Source organism: Patagioenas fasciata, chromosome 7, assembly GCF_037038585.1.
Source record: "Patagioenas fasciata isolate bPatFas1 chromosome 7, bPatFas1.hap1, whole genome shotgun sequence".
NCBI classification, from domain to species: domain Eukaryota; kingdom Metazoa; phylum Chordata; class Aves; order Columbiformes; family Columbidae; genus Patagioenas; species Patagioenas fasciata.
This window is the reverse complement of record NC_092526.1, coordinates 3,304,226-3,328,456: the sequence shown is the minus strand read 5'-3', so window position 1 is coordinate 3,328,456 and position 24,231 is coordinate 3,304,226. Positions and strand designations below refer to the sequence as shown.

The window sequence follows — 24,231 nt, the reverse complement described above, 5'->3', positions numbered from 1 at the left end:
TTTGGGTTGAAGGGACCTCCAAATGTCCCCCAGTGCCCCACCTGCCATGAGCAGGGACATCTTCACCAGCTCAGGTTGCTCAGAGCCCCGTCCAGCCTGGCCTGGGATGTCTCCAGGGATGGTTCAGCCACCACCTCTCTGCCCAACCCGGGCCAGGCTCTCACCACCCTCAGGGACAATTTCTTCCTCATGTCCAGCCTGAATCTCCCTCCTTTAGTTTAAAACCATCACCCCTTGATCTGTCACAACAGGTCCTGCTCAAAAGTCTGTCCCCATCTTTCCTACCGGACCTTTTAAGCACGGAAAGGCACAATGAGCCTGGCCACAAACCCCACGTAACCCCACAAACACCGCTGTTCCCCCAGCCTTCTGTTTACCAATCCACTGCCATTATCGTGTGATTTTCTAGTTATTTATTCTCCCAATTCCCTTGATCTTCTAAACGCACTTTGGGCCTTTGCATGTCTCAAAGCAAAAAATTCTCTTATGAGCGTTGCTACTTATTTTTTGCATGCTGAAGGCTGCATAAAAGGAAGCAAAAAGTTTCACCAAAATTAGTAAAGACTATTGTCTTGTCTCCCATTTATCCACTACATGGAGTGGAACTGACATTTTTACCCAGTATCCTCAGAAAGCTCACAGAAATGCAAGGCTACTCTATTGTCTATACTACAGGTATCGAAAGGGAAGAACAGAGACAAAGCAGCACGTTTACCAAGAGAAAGGTAAAAAATTGCAGCCATGTGATGATCCTCAAGGACTCAGAAGCCAAGGCACTTGTCAGTCTGCATTTGTGAAGTTTTTGCCCTTTCTTCTCAACTGGAGAGCAAGGGTTTCAAACCCATGGCCTGAGCTGCTGTGCACGGTTGAGTCCTCCACTGAACACGACTCCAGCGGGAGGGCTAAATCCCAGCTTCCAGATCCACGTCAGAATGTGTGAACTTCAGGGTTTGTTTTTATTGATAATGGTAGATAAAATGATAAAAATAATCATCAGAAGTGCCAGAACAAGACAACAAATAAAAGAAACCCAGAAATTTTGTAATTGTGGGTAGACCTGTCAGACGAACGTTTGAGCTGACAACAGATGAAGGTGGTTATGTCAATGTACGGAGATCCTTTGCATGTTGTCAGACTTCATTAACAATGCAGATTAAAACAAATTAATGAGGCAACTAAATCCGTGCTTCTAACTGCTCTTGTGGTGTTTTGTGTTAAACTTCTGTGTTCGAGCCCCAGAAGGACAAGCTGGAGCGCTGGGTTATTTGCTGGGAGTCAAGCGAGCTCCACCACCGACCTGTGCAAACGACTGCACAGCACCCAAAGCAGCAAAATGGATGGACACCAGCTCAGGTTCCAGAAGCAATGAGCAGTAATTGCTCCTTCCTCTGCTAATGAGCCGTGCCACGATGCCAAGAGCAAAGCTGATGCAGCAGATTCGTGCTGTTGAAAGTCTGGTTTCCCTGGCCGTCTTCTGCCTGCCCTGCAGCCTCCTGGGCTTCTCCCACCAACCAGGTCAATGCACAAGCCGGTGGAGAACTGAAAAGAAAGGGTCCTCTGCCAGGTTAAAACCACGAGTGATGGACCTGACAAGGTGGAGGAGAGAGAGGAGGAGGAGGGGAGGCAAACGGGACCTCTTCTTCCTGCGGGGACAAGCTGTGGGACTCGCGGTTCCTCAGCCCGGGCAGACCACGGGGCTGACCTGACCCGCTAGAACACATCTCATCCCAGACCTGACTGTTCGCTGTGACTTGGGTGTCTCTAAATAGCGCTCAGTGCACAGTAAAGACAGATCACCTGATGGGGAAAAATTCAGCTGACCCATCTGTATCTCAGCCTATAAGAAATAATAACATATTTCACTTAAAAGGACTGATCTTTATAACACCAGCATGGCTGTGGTAGCAGACTGAATTAGCAGAAAGCCCCAAGATGGATTCTTTGGGGAGGAGAGGAGAACTGGAGAATCAGCAGAAATTATTACATAAATCAAATAAAATTTTACATGCAGATGACTGATCTAGAAGGATCAAGTTACACTGTAAAAGCTCGGGAGGGACATGCAGAGGAGCGCTCTCTTTCAGATGAAAGTAGGGTGGGAAACAACCTGTTCTGCGATTTCTTTGCTCCCCAAATGTGTGTTCTTCCATTAGCAAAGGGAAAAGCATTCCAGCTTGCCGTAAAGTGTTCTGTCGGGTCACATCGTGCTGCACTCGAACACGTCACATCGGACATGACAGGACAAATGCCATGACATAACACAACTAAACAAAGCGCAGCACTTCAGCCATCAGGCGCCGGCTTTTCTTCCCCGGCCACTAACGAGTGTCACTCTGGGTAGGAAACAGCTCACCTAGATTTTAAAGTACTATTGACTAGAAAGTGCTGGGGGGTTGTTTGGTGGAGCCGCTGCCCACAGACTGTCAGAAATCCCCTGTTCACTTCTAGTACCTAAAGATGCCCGGCGAGAAGGGCAAACTCGCAGACCCACAAAAACTTATTTGCAGGCCTAAACCACTGTGGAGTTACACTGAGATTTTTCATACTCACCGATAGCAATCTTTTGCTACTATTTTAGAAAAATAAAATTAAAATGATGAATTAATTTGAAAGGAAAAGCAGCCACCATTTACATATTACCTGACATCCAGGAAATAGCTGGTTTTACTGCAGGGAGCTGGGAGCCTGAGGATAAATAAACAAATAGGCGCAAGTAAAGAGACGAGATTAAACGCGGAGGTTTTTCCATATATGCATAAAAATGATTTATAGGAGGTGCCATGAGAGAGGTATGCCTTTGAGTTCGAGTCCACGGCGCACAATTAACCCAGATGAGTGGCACCTAATTACAGTACCAGGGTTACCCAAGGCGGGCATGAGGATCCTCCCGGCAGCGTCTCCGAGGCATCTGCGCTCTCCTTCCGTGCCAAAACGCCTTGGCATTCCTCTGCAAATCAATGGCAAGAAAAGGAGCGGAGAGGGCAGAAGGAACCTGAGCTGAAAAGGAGAAGATGAAAGAAAAATGGGGCGGAAGCACAGTTCAGATCGGAAAAGATATCCAGGAAAAACCAAAGAGGCTTCTCCCGGTGTCTTGTGCGGCTTCTCCCACTGGTGCAAATCTCTGCTGGTCTCTCCCTGAAGATTGTTTTGTTAGTTTTAGTGCTTATGATTTTTAAGGGTTTTGTTTCCTTTTTCCTGGCCAGCGCTCATGGGGTTGAAGGTATCGGAAAGGAAGATGGCACTTTGTACGATGCCTTTAAAGTAGAGGGGGATCTGCGGGCTCACTTTCAAGCGTGATGGAAATAGGGTTGGCCCAAGCCATTCCCCATATCTCACTTGGCATTGCTTTCCTCCTTCACCCCTACCAAATTCCAGGCTTTCTGTCTTTAGACCAGGGCCTGGCTCCTTAATGCTATTTATGTTCTTTACAGATCACTTTATCTGCAAAGTAACAAAGGCATTTGGTTCTTTAAATGCTGTATTACTGAAAAATGTTGCATTTCTGAGCTCTAATCTTTACACTTCATGCCTGCAAGTGGAAAGCTCTTTACCATCTGGAGGTCAAGCATGAACATACACGTTCATACTTTGCAATGGACTTACTTGATAAGAATTAATATGTTAAGCCTTGATATACATGAGAATCAAACATCTACATTTTCTAAGGTTCTGCCCTGACCTTTGGGAAGTGGAATTTCTCTGTGTTCTTTCAGAGCCCAGCCAGGCAGAGCTTAACCAGCATTAAGACCTCCATATGCTACATAGAAGAAGCAATGTCACTAGAAAAAAACACAAAACAAAACAAAACAAACATTTACCATTGAACAAAATAATACGTTAAACTAAAATCTACAGATTTTTATATCGTTTCAACTTGAAAACGTCAAAAATCCTCAAGTAAATTAAAAATAACTGTCAGTAACCTACCACGCTTTCCCTCTCTGATGACTTAGGAGTTGAAAACCGTGCGATTTTGCTATGCTGAACAAATTTCCCAACTTCAGAAGCTAGAGAGCATATGTTGAAAAGCTGGCACCCCCAGGCACACCAGGTTCTGCACTGCGGCAAAGCCCCCAAATGCACAACACAGCGGGCACCGGCGCTCCAGGGGTTAAAGGACAACGCTTGAACTTGTCAAGATCTTTTTGCATTGCCTGGCAAAGTTGTTTGTTGTGTTGTAGATGCTGCAGGGTATCAGTCACGTTGAAGGAGAGGATGTCCAAGCAGTCCCACAGTCCGACAGTGACTGGCACTGTCAGTAAATCGTTTTGGCAAGGATTCGGTTTGCAGCAACGCAAAGGAAATCGTGTGATTGTTTGAAATGAGCTGAAACATTCTGTATTCATCGGCATGCTGAGTCCACAATAAAATGATCAATTATGGCTTGTTAATACCACTCAATAACAGTTTGGACAAGAGCTTTCAGACTTGCTTTACTGTGGGTGGCTTCAAAGAACAGCAGATTCTCTCTCATTTTAAGCGGAGCAGTGGTGTCCTTTCTGCTCTGAGATACTTTCACTATGAAGCAGGGAAGTAAAATGGTGTTCCAGGTACTTTTCTCCATCCAAGCCCAGCCAGCATCTGCTGTCACGTAGCTCTGTGCACAGAGTGAGGGATTCATTAAAACAGCAGCGAGAAGAGGCATTGCAGTGGTCGTGGGTTTGTGACCCTGGCCAGGTCCTGAACAAAATCACCAGAAATAACAGCCTATGAATTTTAAAGCCCTTAAAGAGTGTTGGGATCTTCCAATGTCATTCCATACAGAAAGCATTTGTTTGGTGGAATAGAAAGATGTTATGCATTTTGTTGGCCAGAGGTTGCACTTTTAAACTGTCATAGACATCCAAGTCCACCCAAAGGCATCTGCCATCAGATATCAAAAGCATAAACTACATTAGTTTGCAGAGCATCCAGTCCTTAACTATTCTTTGCTAATTGGTATTGTTAAAATTAATTCGTATCACCGATAGAATTTTACTTATTTCTCATTTACTGGCTGCCAAGTCCTCTGGGAGTTGCGGCGCTGGAATCGTGTGAGTTGTGCTGAGTCCTACAGGGTGTTGAGTCCAGTTTTCCATCTTCCCTCGGTAGGAGCTGGTAAAGCCCATGGAAGATACAGAATGGATGAATGGTGACAACGAAATAATGAAGGTTCCTACCAGTTGGCTTTAGACAGCAGTAGGGAAACTTTTCTAGATCTCCCTCTAGGCAAAGATTAAAAAGAAGAATATTAAATAAAAATTCAGCTTAACATGTAGAAGCTGGTGCTGTGGCGAATTGTGTCCAATGGCAGTGATTCAAACTATATGAAGAGAGATATTTCATCCCACTTTGAAATCTTTCAGGGAAAGCCTTTTGTTTTAGCCCATAAACACTCCAATGACAATCCACAGACAAGACAGAAGATTATGAAAGAAGAGAGGCTAATTATTTCAGATACACACCAAAAATCTGCAAGACTTTAGAAAATTACAGTTATCAGTTGATGCTGGTAACAAATGTGGCCTTCTTCCCTTGTTCTGGCTTTCCCAAAACTTGGGCATCAAACAGACTTTCAGGAATAATTTTAACCACCAAGCTACTGGCAAACTAAGTGGAGAAAAAGAAAAGTAAAACATATCAGGGCCTATAGAGGTGGATATGAGGAGAATAATTAGAAGCGTTTCAATTAAATATATATAGTCAAGCCAAGCAATACCTATGGGCAATATATCTGTCAACACACACATGAAGGATGTAAACAGAAAGAATGGAAAGATTTAGTGCAACTCACTGGGCATAGCTAGGAGTGATGTGATTAAATTAAGAAAGATAATTCAGGTTGAATCTAAAGAACAACTTCCTGACAGCGAAATGTTTCAGCTTCAAACAATCTCCCAAGTAAGCAGTTAATCCTCGTTCTTTAAAACATGACTGGGCAAGAGCCCTTGTACATGCAGAACGGGGAATGCTGCTGCTTCTGCCAAAAGATAGATTGGAAAATGAAGTAAGCATTTCATTTCTTTAATATCTGTGAATCTGCCTTCCCAGTGGGGATAGCATAATGGTGAAATTGAGAAAAAAAGAGATGGATGGGAGGCCTGTCCTAAACTCATAGTTAATCAGATTTCTTGAAGTAAGTACTTAATATTAACATTTAAGAAACAGAAACTGATGAGAGGTAGAGGGGGTGAAAATCTTGGGTAGGAACTCAGAATATCATAGAATCATAGGATGGTTTGTGTTGAAGGGACCTTCAAATGTCCCCCAGTGCCCCCCTGCCATGAGCAGGGACATCTTCACCAGCTCAGGTTGCTCAGAGCCCCGTCCAGCCTGGCCTGGGATGTCTCCAGGGATGGTTCAGCCACCACCTCTCTGCCCAACCTGGGCCAGGCTCTCACCACCCTCAGGGTCAACAATTCCTTCCTCATGTCCAGTCTGAATCTCCTCTCCAATCATGAGTAATTTGTGATGTAGCCTCCCCAAGGTTTCCAAAGAGCTTTGCCTCAGTCCATGGCAGCACATCTCTCGCTGGATCGCTTGCTGGTATTCCACATCTTTTCTTCTTCACGCTGCCCTTAAAGACAGGGTCTGGCAGCACAACCTGATGAGGACCAAGCCTGCAAAATTCACTTTTCTTGAGTCAGCTTGGGTAGCAAGATATGGAGCCCTTTACCCGTCCCCAGCGCAGTGCCGGCCGCGGCCTACACTCCCATCCCCATCCTCCAGCCAGCTCCTCCTCATCCATACACCCCCTCTCCACCAACATCCTAGCAAAAAAACATCAAAAAATAAGACTAGCTAAGTCTCATTATCCCGCTACACAAATTAAATCAACTAAGGAGAGGCAAACTTAAGAGCTCTGCCCAAGGTTACAATCATATTCAGAGGCAAAGCCAAGACTAGATCTGGAATCCTGCTTTCTCCTGTAATGTTTAGACTACAGCTCCTGCAGCAAATGCTTTCACACTTTATAGTGTTTACTAACTTCATAATGTCTGCTAACACACTGCTCTGCCTGAAGAAGCTACACAGGAAAGAATTTAACCAATGGAAAATGAACGTAGCTATTAGGAATTACAGTACTTAGATCAGCTGGACAAGTTCTGTTGTTTCAGAAGGCCAGCGGTTCCGTTATTGCAGAAAGTAAGGACAAAAATCACAGGGATTATTCAGGTTTCACTTGGAAGGTACTAGAAGTGCAAAGCACCATCCATCACATTTATGGTACATCGCATCACCTGAGGCATGAAGTAATCATCTAAAAATGCACTGCCTGACGTGACCATCGTGTATAATCAATAGCCTCTACGATCGGAGAATATTAAGAAAAATCTTTTATTCTATTGATGTCTTGTTTTCATACAAAGATGTCCATTATCAGAATGGCACAAGTGGAGAACTTAGCTGATGGAGATTGAAAAGTACTCATTTTAGAAATAAAAGTGCATGGCTCAATACATCTGTAAATCATCACTGAGAAGCTCTGATTGGCTTTGCACATCGGAATTAACTCTTGGGGTATAAAAGAGCTAGCTTCAAAAATCAGCACTCTATATGCGTGCATATAATGTTTGCCCACTTCATATCTATAGATACGCATTCCAAAATACATACATATTTTTAAAAGTCACATTCCTGCACATAAACCCAGCGATCTCATGTACCAGGTAATGCACACTCACAGATGACGCCAGGCAGCTGACACACCCCAGAAAGGACAGTGAACTGCACTGGTTTAAGCATCGTTTTCTGTCTCTGTAATTCAGTTCACACAAAACAGAAGCTGTTTGTCAAATGAACAGTCTTGGAAACTGATCGTTTGGAAGGACACGAAACACCACTGTAATGACCCATTCTGTACACGTTCTTGGGATCACCATGCACAAATGCCCAGAGCTGCTCAGGTTCACACGTGAATTGCCACAGACTGCGACTTATGTAGAAAAACGAAGTGTTTTGGAATATATAGGAAGCTGTCCTCCACATAGGTCTAATGTGCATGCAATTCAGCCCCTACATTTAAGTTGAAAACACTAATGTCTCTTCTACCTAAAGTATACGCTATATATATATAAATATATGGGTGTGTATGTGCAAGCATTGATTTTTTATGGGAGGGGGCTTAATCACTGTTCTTAGTGAAATGAGGGAGGCAGTGAGGGAGATGAGATGGGTTGGGGTTGTGCTATGGAATCAAACACACAGACTGCAAATACATACTGGGTCTGCGATGGGAGGCTGGGGGCCTCCTCTTACCTGGTTCTGGTTTATAAAGGGAAGAGTCGCTTCATTGCAACAGGGTGCCCAGAGCTGTGGTGGAGTCACCATCCCTGGAGAGGCTGAAAATATGTGGAGATGAGGTTCTTAGGGACATGGGTTAGCGACAGTGTTGGGTTAATGGTTGGGCTCAATGACATTGAGGGCCTTTTCCAACCAAAACGACCCCATAATTCTGCATTAAAACTAATGCGTGATGCGGGTTGACATGAGTAGCACCATTCAGAAGTCTTATCTGCTGCTAGAAAGCTGACAGCAGTCATTCAAAGTCTCATAATATCTGGAAAACTCTTTGTCCTCTGAACTTCTTTACCTACTACTACAGCTTCCCAGAGAGTGTCCAAGTGCAGGTGACCTGGATTCAGGCTGCACAGAACCACATCGGTGCAGAAAACTGATGCCAGGAACACTCCAGAATGGTCTTTCCCTTCTGCAACTTCTCACACACAATCAGACTCTCTCACTCACTCTCATTCTTTTTTCACTCTTGCAAAATACTCCCAGCTTAAATTGCAGTCTTTGGAGCCAACACGTCTGGCTGTAGCTGCTCCGTCATTCATAACCTTATTATGCAAATAAAACATAGACAAGCTGTAAGTTCCAATTGAATCCAAACACCCTGGAGCATCCAATAAATGGAGACGTCTAAAAAACAGAACTCCACGGATGACACACATTTGTCATCCAGCTGAGAAATCTTAGATAGGAAGATGAATACGAGTGAATTCAGAAATGTCAAGAAGCTTCAGGATCCTTTTCCCCATGTCTATTGCTTCAGGGAAGAGTCGAGACCCAGAAACTAGAAACCCCTCTCACCACATGGCAAGCTGTGTTTGCTCTTATTACTTCCCCCCGAAAGTTGATCTAGGGAACAACAAGTTTAACTTGGGATTTATTCTTTTGGCAAATATTTCTTAGATTCCTAAACTTGAGATGAAAAACTTCAACGGGCCTATTTCAAACTGCGCTTCATCAGCTTTTCAAAGGGAAACAAAAAGTTAACAAAGAAAAGGTTGACAAAAGTTAAAGATGTAAATATCTGTTTAATGTTTGGAAAGTGTGATTATCACAAGATCATGTACTGACAACTGTATGTACAGAACACCTACACAAGAATAACTACTATTTTAAACAATGTACTTTGCTGATCACAAGCAAAATGGAAAAGAATAGAAGGCACAAAATATCAAGTAACATTGCTGGCCAATGGAAGAGATTCTAATCAGTATTTTTAATTAAGCAGTAATTTGTTGTTAATATTGGCAATATTAACAAGGAAAACACCAATTTCTCATTGGTAATAGTAACGAGGTCACAAGGTCTACCAAAACCAAAATACACTAATTAAGCACATCAATATTCCTACCAGCTTATGGAAAAGTCATGCTCAATTTCTGGCTCTATTTGCCCTCTGTCTGGCATTTCTGTTAATATATTGGGGTGAAATGAGTATTGAGAAGCCCAATGAAACAATCTAAGGTTTGAAATACGCCTTTTCATATTGCAACATGTTGAAAACTGCTGGGATGTCTTACTAGTACAGACTGGTCCATAAATACCATTGATTACAATCGCTTAGATGTGATTCTGACTGCTGCTGTAGATAACCAGAAGGCTGTGGAGTAGGTAAGGACACGGTGCTGAGAAGCGATAACGGTGACGGCTGCCATGAAGTGAGTATTTGTAGGGGTTTGCAATTGCTTTTGGATCACATTCAATGGATCTATCAGTCACTTCCAAATGCAGCGGATGGAACATTTGTGCCTCTTACGGAGGCAAAATAGCAGCGGAGATGAGCGAGCCAGGCCTAACCCAAGAGGATTGAAAGATTTCATGCAAATTCAGGGATTTTTTAATGACACGTGTACTGGGACGTACCCAGTGCGGCACTGGTAGCTGGGTTAACCCAACTGGAGTGTGAGCAGCGATAGATCCAGGGCACTGGGGCTCCAAACCTTCCAGGAGCCTCCTTATGCTTCCCCAGAGGTAAAAGCATTTTACTAAGAAACCCAGCTACATAATAGTTTGTTCCTGCCGGTCAGAGTAATGTTATAAATTATTTAAACCATTCAGAATTACAATTTCCAGATCCTCAGCTGCTATGCTAAATCAGCACAGCTCCAGACGCTCCAGCACCGTCAGCTCGGTTTGCACCGAACGCCAGCACGGCTTTGTCTGCGTTCACTTTGGTGCCTGTTTAGCTTAGGCTGCTTACCCTGGGAAAGTCACAGCTCAGCAATTAGCTGAAGGAACTTATTTCCACATTTGTTGCTAGCATATATTGTAACACTTCCCGAAGCTGTTATTAACAGCACTGCTACCTACAGATACAAAACAAGAGATATAATACAAATACAGAGGGGAGATAAAAATCAGAGTATAAGATTATTTACTGTCTCTGGTGGTTTTACCGCTGAAACAAATCTCTTGACACCCACTGACCAGAGGCGGAGCACACTGCGTTGGCGGGAGTGATAGCAGAAACAGGCGCTTTGCAGCATCACTTAGAACAAGCATCCATAATAATCATCACAAAACAAGGTTTTTTCCAAGCATATTCCATGATATAAAGATGCAGGAAGGGAAGTCGTTTATATTTACTTTTACTGGAAAAGCATGAGCGACTGGTTTTGCAAAGGCTGAGCTGAGATCTAACGATGGTGACCAAGCCACCCCTCCTCGGCCAGGCTCCTTGACCTGCCAGGGGGCTCAGGGATGCCAACACTCCACCAGAATACTTCTCCAGATTCCAGAGCAGATGGAGCCTGCATCCCAGCTACCTACACAGGCTAACGGTGTCTGCAAGCATGTGAGCGCTGGTAATGCCTTCAGACCACCGCTTTGGAAAAGAGACACGGAGATTTCAGCAATGCATCCCCAGAACTGGATGTCCCATCGCAGTCATTTTCTGAAAGAGATGGAATTTCCTTCTAGTTGCTATTAGCAAAAGGAACTATTTAATCCATTTCATCACTTCAGAGAAGGGCCAGATTGAAGAAAGGTTGAAATGGGCATCTCCTGCAGCCTTCTGGAGCACCATGGAGAAGCCCACCCAGATGCTTCTCAGAGGAGGAGGATACCCTCTCCTTCTCCTACGTGGCACTGGTGAGTGGTACAAGGACCTCAGATGATGTTCTGTCCCATGGCAGCACCAGGAGAGAAGGTTCCTTTTCCTTTTTCCTTCCGTTCTATCTGCCCTTCTACTTAACCAACACCTTCATGAATGAGTTTGGACCTTCTGACCCCCAAGCACACAAAATTCTCTCATTCTTCACTCTGCCTTTCCGCTGCCTCATCCCCATAAGCCACATGTTTTTCCATGACAAGGAACATTTACTATTCTGTGTTTGCACAGCCCCCAGCAAACAGGGACCTGGGAGGTTATGGTAAGAAAATAAGCATTAAGAAGCTATGATGAGAGGAGGACTCAGCTGAGCGCTCGCCAAGGTCCGACTTCATGTCGCTATCATTTTGTTTAGCATCAGATTCTTTCTTTATCTTCACAGAGTATCAAACGAGGTCTTTGCAACAGAAATGTGCCAAGAAAGATTAAGAAAAACGTTTAAAATATTGAATGACAATAATTAAAAATGTGCTTTATAAAATATTATCTTTTCTTTGATTTCATCACCGCCTCATTTAATGAACTTGGAGCAATTCCCAAAGCCCTTGTGAATTTTAGATTCCTGAGATTCTTCAGCCACAAAAAAAACCCCATACCTGTGATTGACAAAAACTCAGCAAATTCATTGTATCACAAATGGGCTCAATTAAGGTTTGTGCTATAGTGTAGAGGAGAGTTCTGAGTTTTTAGATTTTCTCTTTTTTTCTCTTTCTTAATTTTTTTCCTCCAAGAACGCTGACTTTCATGAATATTATATCACATTTCCCAAAAGCCGCTATTTATTGCGTCTGTTTGCCCTTTATTACACGGAAAAATAGAAAGCTTGTGTTTTCCTTTGCTGGGTAAAGATGCTTCATAAGTAATCTAAGAAGCTACTTTCATGTTTGTTCAATAAGTATTTCAAGATGCTGCTATTTTGATAATGTGCTGACTGATACACAATTCACAGCAATGCAGAGTTTAATAATATCTTCAAACTCAACTATAAAATGAGCTCTCCATCCTGACATGCTAAATCTAGCTCTAAAGCATACTATTTCCCATTTGTTTTGTAAAATGATATAGAACCGCTATTAGTCAACGTAATACATGCGTTTCTTACACCAAGACATTAATAAAAAATCAGTTAATTCCTGAAGATATTTACAAACATACCGCCTAGGAAGCGAAGCGGATGAAATGGTCATCACTCATGGAGACCTCTCTCCACTACACGGCGAACGCTCACTGAAGAACGAACCGCTCAAGACACCGTTCCCTCCCACAAACCCATTTACCAATTCATTCTCCCATCAGGAAGGATTTCAACAAGGAAGCTTGACCTGACCTCCACAAGGAAACGTGTTAAAAGGACAAGAAGTACAAATGACAACATAATTGCCCGGCTTTCTTGGAGACTGTGTGCCCAGTACGTGCTTTGCGTTTTGTCACCAGTTATGGCTCTTAAGCCTGCAGGAACTTTTGTTTGCTAATGAACGATGGAAGTGGTTTATCTGCCTTTAAAGAGTTGTCATTACGTTTAGCCCACCTCAAATATCTCAGGTGTTGCCCCTTCATTTCCCTTTTACTTCCATTTCTGAGCTTCTCAGAGCCTTTTGTGCATTTTTTCTCCCAGCGCACTGTGTGGTAGGAAGGTATCACTCTCCACATTTAACAGACAAAAAGCTGAAATTTGGGGCATTTGCCACTTGCACAAAATCAGAACATTTCACAGACAAGGTTCTATTTTCGGAATTCTGAAGGAAACCTGCCTGATTTCCAACCATCATCTTCTCCTGGAGACTCGAGAGCTACCAGGCAGGACAACAGAGACTCCTTTCCTCTGTATGAGACTAAAACACATTTCAGCACCTCATGTTCTTCCATAAGAGGAGCGAAATCCTAGCACATAAAAGGTAAGAACTTGTCTACCATTGAAGACTTGCCAGCTCCCCATCCCTCCTCCCCACTGAAGCCGCACACTTGCGATCGGAAATCGCACCGAGGATCAGCAACTTCATCCTTCTCCCGCCTCAGCTTTGCCCCGACACGTGGAAGGATCTGGGGGAGACGAGATGTTCTAGGTTTGGCAATGTCTCCGCGGGTGGCTTTTGCCTCTCCGCTCGAGTCACGAAAGCCCATCTGTGCCTCCGAGTCCCCATCTGTCAAGTGGGGAAGATTCCTCCCCGCCTCCCGCAGATCCTTGTGACGATCACTTTATAAGTGCTTCCAGATCCACGGAAGAGGCAGCACGGAGAAGCAAAAGGCATTACTAAGGCACTAAAAACACGCAGCGATCTTTGCACTTGGGAGATGTGTTTTGCAATGTGTATTTGTAAAAAAATATATTCACTTTTAGGTGAAAGTGGGAGCAGAAATAAAGAAGCAAAACCAGAGTCCTGCTGCCTGTCCATAATCCATCTTGAACTGCTTTCAGTGGAGTTGGATAACCTGTCATCTACCTGCAGGTTAAATATTTTCATTTGTGTGCAGATGAATAAATCAGAATGGGGTTTACCCGATTGCCACAGCGTTTTCTCCTTACCCCACTTGCCTCCTCTCCAATCCTCCAACTGCCTTTTCCCAACCTCATTATAACACAGCTTAAATAAAACCAGAAGTCAGGCCACCTCATAGCAGGGATCGCTTAATAACCTAACTGGGAATAGTGTGGCATTTGTAGGGCTACAAAGTCCAACACGCTGCAACGGGTTTCCAGCCAGTGCAAATGCCATAGTCAATGGAAGTGCCACAACTTACAACAGCACAAAGTCTGCTCCATCCAATACAACATTGTTCACATTCTAAACTCATGGCATGTACTGGACCTTCCTGAACACTCCTGATTGCTCCATCATAACCCAAAGGTTACGGTTTCCACCACTCCACCAGTGCTCCTCACCCATGAGCCTTCAGAAACTATTTGCATGGTATCAGTCTCTCCCTAGCTTTACATCACGAATGAGCAATAAGTAACAAATTATAGAATGTTTTAAGAAAATTAAAATGCCAAACATATTTTTCTACTTTGAAAAACGCTAAACAAAAATCTGGGTCTTCTGCCTCTCTGCATGCATCACTGCCAACAACTACAACCTGATCTGTAACACCAGAAAATCAGAACCAGTAGAAGAAAAAGAAAACCCTGCTCTCACTCTGCCGCTACACAAATCAGCACATTAAAAATGTAAATAGGACTAGCATAAGGACAGGGTTAGGAGGAAAACAAATGATGACAGAGACTTCAATCACTCATGTAACAAGTATTTCAGAGTGTCACAACTAAATGAACCCTAGTTTTCCAGCCATTCAAGTAATCACTAAGCAAACCTTCATACTTTGTACCTTAAAGCGAGATAAAACTACCTGATTTTCCTGTTATAGATAGGAGAACCTATCTATAGCCCGGAAGGAACAAGCGAGCCCTGTGTGCCCTTACCAGACTGTGCTCCGTTGGCAGTGTTGTGTGGGAGAAATCTCTCCTCTGCAGATCTCTCTCTTTGCTTCCTCTGCTTATCTTATGCAATAAACGCTAAAATAAGAGTGAGTACTTGCCCTTTCCCAGCTCTCTTTTCACAAAGACACTGAACTGTTGGGTAATACCTGCCTTCTTGTAAACTTCATAAAAGCAAAGAAGTAAAAATGGAAAACATTTTGATGCTAACGTCAGGGTTTACTTAGATTGAGGGTTGTACGCCTGGAGTCGGACTTGGACCGGTGCGGCTCACCTGGCTCCACACGCTCCATCCGCTGGTGGGGGTGGATGGTGCCAATGAATGGCAGAGATTTACCTGCTCCTGTGCAAAAAAGACAAACAAAAAACCCAATCGATAGGGTTTTCAGATGTGGGAAGCACCCAAAGTTTTCATCATCAGACATGTGAGTTTGAAGATCTAAATTGGTTTGCATAAAGCCAGACAGGAAATCTACATCAACAGTAAAAAATTAAATCAAACTGATCGGAATCCTCAGCCAACGTCTCTGCGCGTTCTATCCTGTGCAAAAGGCATGTTGATGTTAATTTTTTTATTTGCATTGAAACGTTCTGGGGAACAGGTAGGAAGCTCTGCAGACAGCGGTGGGGTTTGCAGCACTCCCTTCCATTACCGGACACAAAAAGGTCCAGATGTCTCAGCTGAGCCAGCCACTCTTCATACTCCTGTGTGGGCCTTTCACACTGATTCCTGCCTCCGAGAGAAGGGGTTTCTCTCCTTACCCTTATCAAATACATAAAGCCAACCTGGAAAATGATAGCGTGGAAAACAAAGGAAACTAATTGGTTAATCAGCTTCTGAAAAACACCTTGCTATCTAAAATAACAAACGTTTGTTTATATTTAGGCTTGTTTCCCCTCTCTTTAGGTCTCTCTGCAGTTTCTGCTGCCAAAACAAAGCCCAGGTGCTTCTTCCCTTCCTTACTATCGACAAATTCACATTTCCAAATGCGAATTCCTGTACAACAAGCATTTGCTGTTGTGTTTATTGAAACAAAATGGAAACTTCTTGAGGGTGCAAGAAAAGCAGTCACCCTGGGTACCACCTGGCGACGCTGGATTCCAAAACCAAAGACCATTCCAGAAAGCTGGACCCCCATCAGATAGGGTGCTGCCCCAAAGCCTGGATCCCTGTGATCCCTCTGCTTACTGCAGGACACGCCAGCAGGATATTGCTGAATACATTCCCCGAAGAGAGGCAACATACTGATAAAGCCACATTTTTCCCAAGCAGAGATCCTACAACTCAGCACTCAGAGCTCCAGCAGCTCCTGATGTCTCTGACAAACCAAAACGCTGGTTCAGACCGCACAGCACCACCTACTCCTGATCACCCAAAGAAACGTCTGCCTTTCAGCGTTTAATAGCATCAGGGCGAACAATTCTTGGTTAAATTAGGAATAAAGCACTTTCAGCGCTGAGCGGCATAAACTATATCCACAATAGACTTTAGCACCGCACGCTCCCAGATTTACCGAAAATCAACTTTGGGTAGAAAGATGAGTTGTAAACTGATAACGCTGGGTGTTTGGAGAGTAGCTGCCGCACATCTAAGTGCCTCATTCATAAACCCTCGTTTGATGTGGAAGGTAGAACAGCGTTTTTAGCAATACCGCTGTGCAGGCTGATGATAAACAGGACTCGCTGTGCATTTGGGTCCTCTGGAGCGACTGCTGTGTGTTAATGCCGCATCATGTTGCTCAGCACTTGCCCGACAATCGGGAACTCAACAGCCCCTAATAAATCCCATTGGCATAACCCAGTGCTTCGAAATGGCACATTATACAAAGATCAGGGCTGGATTTAAATCTTTAGGGCGCAGGGTTAATCATGACAAAAATACACTCCCCAGAGACCTGTGAATGCTTCAAGTAAGAGGACGGGAAGGATAAGACATTCCATTTAGAAAATAAACCAACGTTCTGTGTAGTGAATTTTCTGCCTTGTTTTCCTTTCCCTTTTTTATTCCGTAGTAAGCATTCAGGAAAACTGGATCTTTGCTTTGGAGATATTCTGCACCTGCTGTCTAGCCTATAAAAATGCTGTTTTCAATTCAAAGCAATAAAACACTGCAATTAATCTAAATCACATCATTACTGTTGGAGCCTAGACTTACAAGAACCGGCTCTCTCTACCTCAGTGTATACCACTTATCTTATTTTCAAAAATATTTCCAAAACATATGTTGTTGTTCTTACCTCTTTTCACTTGATGGTATTGCCCTTTATTTTACTGTTTAAGTTCTCACAGGCTCCATTTAAGAGTAGATGGCCCCAAGTGCACAGATCCCCACCATAAGGGTTCAGATGGAGACAAATGACAAACTGGAAGAAATACCATGTGTACCCAACTCTTCCAAGACTGTGATGGTCAGAATAAGCCATAGGAGGGGTCTCCAGAGATGTGTGGGTTAACCATGTGCTGAACATAGATATAGCCGGAAAAAAAAGGCCCCGGTATTTCTACAACCATCCCTGAGCAGCCAAGTATTCCCTGCGCATGGAAGTTATGTGCTGCAAACCCAAAATATAAGCAGCTGCATCCAACTAGTTGATCCCAGGGTGGTATTCAGCAAGAACATTACATCACGTTCCATTAAAAAATACACGTGCCAAATAAAAAGACCTTTTTCAGCCATTCTCGTTTGGTAATTCCACACAAAACTCAAACTGGAGTTAGTTGTTGCTTATATTTACTAACTCTGGAATTTCATAGGTAACAGTTTTGCTTTTTTCCAATAAATTAATTTAGTAACTTCTGTGTTCTCCATTTTTTCAGTCACGCAACACTATTTACAAACTCTGCTTCCTGCTGTTCCTAAGCTACAGAAGTGTGGACCGACATCAATGTGTGTTTCCACAATGTACAGCGACGGAAAAGAAACATGAAAAGATGGCACAGGAATTTCCATTTGACAACATGAACAGGACTCCTCTCCAGAGGTTCACAGTGCCACAGCATACGACATTGCACCAGAGGCAATACAAATCAATAGGTAACAAAGATGCTACTTGTGGCTACAGCAGAGGATGAATCATTCATTTTATAAGATTCCCTTTTCTTCCTTTCAATAAGTTTGCCAGACTGTCTGCACTCAAATACACATGCACATTTTTATTTTGCGCTTTCTGACATTAGCAGGAATGGAGGAGTTGGAAATTTGTGTTAACAAGCTTAAAAGCAGAAGGAAGAGATAGATCATGCAGTGGAAGGTCAACTGAGTAATGGCCCAGGAAAACAATTCCTTTTCAGTACATGCAGGACTAGGACATAGTTGTGCCCCCCAAAAAAGACTTTTATTAATTACTCATCAAGTTGAACACTGAACTGCAGTCAGTGGCAAAGCCACTAACACCTAGACCACCTTATGCACACAAACAAGGAGTGGTTTTCAGCTTTTAGTTTTTTAATATTGTTAAAAGCTTCTGAATTCTCTCTACACTTCTGGTGACATCTTCCTGAAGTCCTCAGGTGGTACAACTTGGTCTCCAAAGCAATTTCACCCTCCTTTTGGACAGCCAGCCTAGGCCTTTGCTAAGTGCTTTTCAGAAGCCTGGTCTGCTTCTTCCACCACTGTGACAATTCTGACACTCATGACTGTAACTCCTTAGATCTCTTTTCTAGGCCTTATACATTTTTGCATTGTTCTTCCCATAAGGAATAGAGATATCAGGATGAGTTCCAGTTTGGATATAAAACATCCTAACTGCTATGGGAATTGCTCTATGTACATTGCCAAAATAGGGGTATAAATAAAGTGCTGAAGATGAGACACCTCACAGTGATGCAGAGGAAATGAACGTGTCCCAGTTGCCCACCTTTTGCCTGATAGTCTATGTTGACACCTTCTCATGAGACCACCACACTGCCCATAAGTACTTTATATAATTATTCTCTCCATTTTCTTCCTTTAATGATGTCAAGATTCTTCTATTTCTTCTGTTTTCCAAATTAACCTCTTCTCCCACTATCTCAAGTCTCTGGACTAAGCTCCTATTATCATCATCAGGAACGAAGAACGCTGGAGGGACATTTTTATTTCCAAAATAACTGTTTCTCTCTACTTTGGGCTAAGAAGTTAGGAGAAGATATAATACAAATAAATCCATATGAAGCATAAAGTCTAAAGCACTTCTTGCCCATCTTATGTTCAGGCCTAACTCATAAGATTCCCAAATAGATTTTATACACACACTTGATTCTGGTTTCTGAGATTTTTTTCTGGCGGAACCTTCCTTGGCACAAAAGCAGAGGCTGGGAAATCTGGACGAGGTGGCTTTCAATGACTCATTTCTTTGCAGTCTCAGGAACACCAATGCGTGCTCAGCCCAGAGTGCGACGGATGTCTGCGCAGCTGTGAGACAACAGGAAACACAACATGGCCTCCAGATTTTGGGGAATGGAGGACAAAACAGATTAAACTGCTATGATGCATATCAGTGACAATATAATAATGAATAAGTTCTCTCCCAAGCCTGAGCTTAACTCAGAACAAGGCAGGAGACATAAGACAGGGAAGCAAACTGGAATCAAGTGTTTGCCATTCGTGTTTTTTGGTTAAAACATAGATGGGAACAGAGGCAGAAACAGGAGCTGTGAGAAACTGGAATATTTTAGAAAATAAAAACAAAGCAGGAAATTATTCCCATATCATATGCAATTTATAAGAACATGAACGAGACCCTGATATTGGATAGGTAGGTTATTTTTTTCCTTTTCAGTTAAATCACAGTGTTGCAAAAGTGCTTTCCAGAAAGCCAAACTCCAGTAAATAGAACCACGCCAGCCTGAGTTTCTTGGCATTTAGCAACACTAATTGTCCCTTTTTTCCTTGCTGCTCTTTGCCATATTTCTTGGAAAACAACAGCTGTGTTTATTCAAAGGGCGGTATCCTGATGACTTGATGATAGGCTAATCTGCAGGAATTCCAAGTGTGACTGTCCTGTAGCAGTCCCTGCAGAGCACCACACAATTGCTTTTGGATGACACTAATCCTAGGAAAGGCTTCCATACTTGCGGAAGGTTACCCTCATCCCGCTCAGTTCACTGCATTTCTTAGAGCATGCACTGTATTTTTCAGTTTTTGAGGAAAAATTCCCTCATGCATCAATGTCAGAAAGTAATTCCACAACATAACACGTTTCCCTGCGTACACTCTGACCAGAGGGGTGTAGGCAGCACCTTGAATTACAACTGGAACAAACCTCAGCATTTGTCTGGAAATCAGGGCTATAAATTCTGCGGGACTGTTGGTGTTCTCCATGAAACAACACGAGACACAGACTCCACGATATCTGAGTAAGCACCTCACATAATATATCAAGTGATCCAGAAGAAAAGCAGCCGTATAAGAGCAGCTGAATTAATCGCATGCATTCAAAGCAGCAGGATCCAGACGAGCGCACAGCCAGACAGACGCGTGTCTGCGCTCTGTGTCGGAGGGGGATGCGCGATGCCCGGCTAAGAACTGCTCACAAAACACAGTTCACTCAGCACTTTTACTAAGGAGGGGAAACTAGGATAAAAGAAAATGTTTTCTCTACCTAAGTCCTGTGTTACTGGATTCTATTTAAAAAATAAACTGTTAATATATATATAAAAATTGAATGAGGAGTTAGGTAGATAAGGAAGGTGGATGTGGGGGGCAAGGGGGTGGGATGGTCCTGTTGGGCACCGCAGACGATGTGTGCAGGAACACACAGGACAGTGGGATAATAGAATCATGAATGGTTTGGGTTAAAGGGACCTTCCCAGCTCCCCCAGTGCCCCCCCCGCCATGACAGGGACATCTTCACCAGCTCAGGTTGCTCAGAGCCCCATCCAGCCTGGCCTGGGATGTCTCCAGGGATGGTTCAGCCACCACCTCTCTGCCCAACCTGGGCCAGGCTCTCACCACCCTCAAGGCAACAATTTCTTCCTCATGTCCAGGGACACAGGACATACAGGAGACGGTCCCAATGGCCCAGCTTCCCAGAAAAACAGTTACTGTTGACATATTTCAAAAACCAAAGACAGAACACATTCAGATCCATTCCCAGACAGAAGGCAGCTTAGTTTCACTAGCTGTGTGTTAGGTAAGTTGGGCAAATGTTCATTTATTCATCATTTATTGTAGAGTTGTTCCCTGATCTTTCCACCTGGATTACTGGTTTCTACAGAAGTGCCGCTCTCTCTCTGATCCGTTAAAAACTCTTTGGGGAACTCTAAAGGCTCCCCAAGCACAGCAAGAATGTGACTGCAAAAGCCTTTTGCAAGACGGTGAAGATGGGAGGTTTACAGAGCAACAGGACCACCGCATCCCTTCAGCTGAACTTCCAGTACAACTCAGAGCAAGGCTTCACATTATATTGAATTTGATATAACCATGCTCAGTCACCAAGAGGTCTGGGAACACAAGCAAATCTACTGCTTTAAAACCAGTCAGCAGTTACATAAAAATTACAAAAAAGTAATGTGGTATTGCACTCATAGACCAGAAGAAAAATGATTAAACACATCAATTTGTAAAAAGTGCACCTCATATACAGTCAAGTTTGCATGGTTTCAGCTTCTAGTCCTGGATCTCACGGTACCTTTCTCTGCTAAATGTTTTATACATCACATCGTTTATTAAAGATGAGGTCATTGCATAATTTCTAGTTTGATAAGACCAACACATCATATTCTCCACATAAAGAGAATATATACTTTCTCTAAAAAGCCATTTGCCAGCATTTTAGTGATATTCTTACTTCTTCTGAACTCTTGTGAATAAGAATAGGGAATTCTAGGACTGAATCATAGGACTATTTTGGTTGGAAAAGCCCTTGAAGATCATTGACTTCAACCGTACCTACCACTACTCCACCTCTAACCCATGTCCCAAGAACCTCATCTCCGCACCTTTTCAACCCCTCCAGGGACGGTGACTCCATCACTTCCCTCCATATTTATTAATATGCAATCAATAATGATTTATTGTTCCTTATCTACATCATCAATACAGACATGTAACAGCAGTGGATCTAGAACCAACCTACAAGACTCCCTACTAGGAACTTACTTCTCAGTTACTATCTGTTTAAGGTGCCCTTAGAAGCCAGACAGTCAGCTCAGCTGAGTTAAAATGTGCCAGATAACGATCCATATTCCTTAATCAACATTTCAAATAAGATTTGCTTCAAATGTTTAACTTTAGGTCTCTTATGTATCTTTTCCAGCCTAACCTGCAGCCTCAGAAAATCTAAAAATAGAATAAAAGATCGGGTTAGCTTGACCTTCTCTAATTCCAAAACACTCTGCTGAAAAGCCTTTTTTGTTCCATTTATGTCTCCATTCATACCATTTTATATTCTTTCCTATTATTTTTCTCTCAACTGAGGACGCAATTTCATTTCTGGTGCTGTCTGTAACTACATATTTAATTACATAGCCCAAATCTGCATAGAAATAGTCACTTAATCATTTCCTTGCCCATCTTCAGGACATGATAACTCTGATTGTTTTCCCACGCACACTGAATCCCAACCAACTCAGCACTTTAAAACAAAACCAATGTGCCCTTCTCGCTCTCAGCATCACAGCCTGGTCCTTATCTTACCTCTCCTAAAACAACAACAGCCACCAAAATCACAAATACCCCTAAAAAGCACAAATCTCCCCAAGTGGTGATTCAGAAAAAATGGCTTGATTTCCATGTAGTTGTACATAAATAGTATCTCATCAATGCAGATGGTTCTCTACCAGCGTAATATCACTGCTGATGGACTGAATAAAATTGGTGGCATTTTCCTGCACATGCCTGAGTTTCTCTTTGCTGGAAAATTAACTACAAGTAACATCTTTGAGTTTTCCAGATTAAAAAATACGCAAGAGATTTCTTCTGCATTTAGAATATGCAGCAAAAGAAATTCAAAAGCTTACAAAGCATTCAACACCTTAGCTCTTAAAAATAAATAAAATAAATAATAAATAAATCAATTAGCAAATTTCTATACTTATGGTCCAGCCTTCCAGCATGTGCCCATCTTAAATATTAATTTCAAGAAAGCTGTTTACTCGCTTTACAACATGTTGCCTTATATTAATGTCACAGAGGCACCCCAAGGTTAGATTAAGGGACAACAGCGTCCAAACAACTTCTATTAAACCACTGAGAAACAGGGTTTTAGCACTCCAAAAGTGACTTAAATGCAGGTTCGGATATCAGTTAAGCAAAATTATTAAGGGGCAGCAACTGATACAACAGGAGGTCCACAGAGTGCATGCACACGGCTTCACCAAAACAATGCCAGAGCCTCCCCTGAGTCCGGGAAGAGTCCACACTTGACTGAACATGGTATGGGATTATTTTAAAGGGATACACCTATTGAGTACGGGAAGTGTGCACTCGCGATTCCGCGAGGGTAAGTTTATAATACACTCGCAATCCTGCGAGGAGAAATACACGTGCAAATGTGCACGCAAAGTTACACGTGCTTATGTGGAAGCACGGGAGGAAAATACACCCGCGATTATGCGAGGGTTCATTTATACATGTGTAAAGGTGCACGAAAAGCAGATACCCCCGCAATCCTGCGAGGGCTGATTTCACTCACCCCCGTGGCGGCGAGGCGAGCGGAGTCTCCATCCCGGGGGAGTCTCGACGGCACCATCTCGATCCTTCTCCCAGAGACACGTGACAATGGGCGGAGTCTCGACGAGAGCCCCGTTTTGATTGGCTGATCAGATCTGACTGGCATTCCAGAAGCTTCTCTGCGCCCCCACCCCGGCTGTGGGTGCCCCTGGAGCCTCCAAACATCCCCACACGGGCCGCGGGCGCCCAGCGGCTCCTGGCGCCTCGGCACCGCCTTCTCCTTTCTCTTAACAGCCCTGGCCAGGGGCTCTGGGGCCAAACAAAAGGAGCTGTTAACCTCAAACAGCAGAGAGAGAGGGGGATGTGTCTACTCCTTCCATACTGAAGGAGGGAGGGGGAGAGAGGGGGGGGGTTGCATCCTGCCACAATTAAATATAACCAGAACTGGTCTTGGCAAAATGAAAAAAACAAAAGAACTTTTTTGCTCAGGTATTGTCTGCGATGCTGTCGTGTAAGAAGCAACTCTCAGCAAAATCAGCTGTTCTTAAGGGCAGGATAAGTGTATTTAATTACTATCAATACACTGAACAGAGCGAAGTTCTCAGAATAAGAGTGAAGATACATATTAAGCATGTATCCATTCCTTTCTTCTGCTGCTTTTTCCTTACCAAACCTGCTCACACTCAGTTCAGATGGCACTTGGCACCGAGCACCGCAGCTCACTTGTGGGAGCACCAAGTATCGCTCTTATCAAAGCACAGTAGCAGCTTATTCTCTTTCCTGGAGAATATGTTTTCATATAAAGGGTTTTAAGCTGAGCTG

General features: G+C 43.3%; 1 long non-coding RNA gene across 3 annotated transcripts in view; it reads right to left on the bottom strand.

Annotated features, from left to right (window-relative positions):
* Positions 1-23,511, bottom strand: part of LOC139828388 (uncharacterized) — a 200,715-nt gene extending 177,204 nt beyond the window's left edge. For all 3 annotated transcript variants that reach the window (XR_011739916.1, XR_011739917.1, XR_011739915.1), the window contains exon 1: positions 23,432-23,511. This is a non-coding gene — a long non-coding RNA (uncharacterized lncRNA). The remainder of the gene's footprint in view (positions 1-23,431) is intronic.
* Between the last annotated feature and the right edge of the window lie 720 nt (positions 23,512-24,231).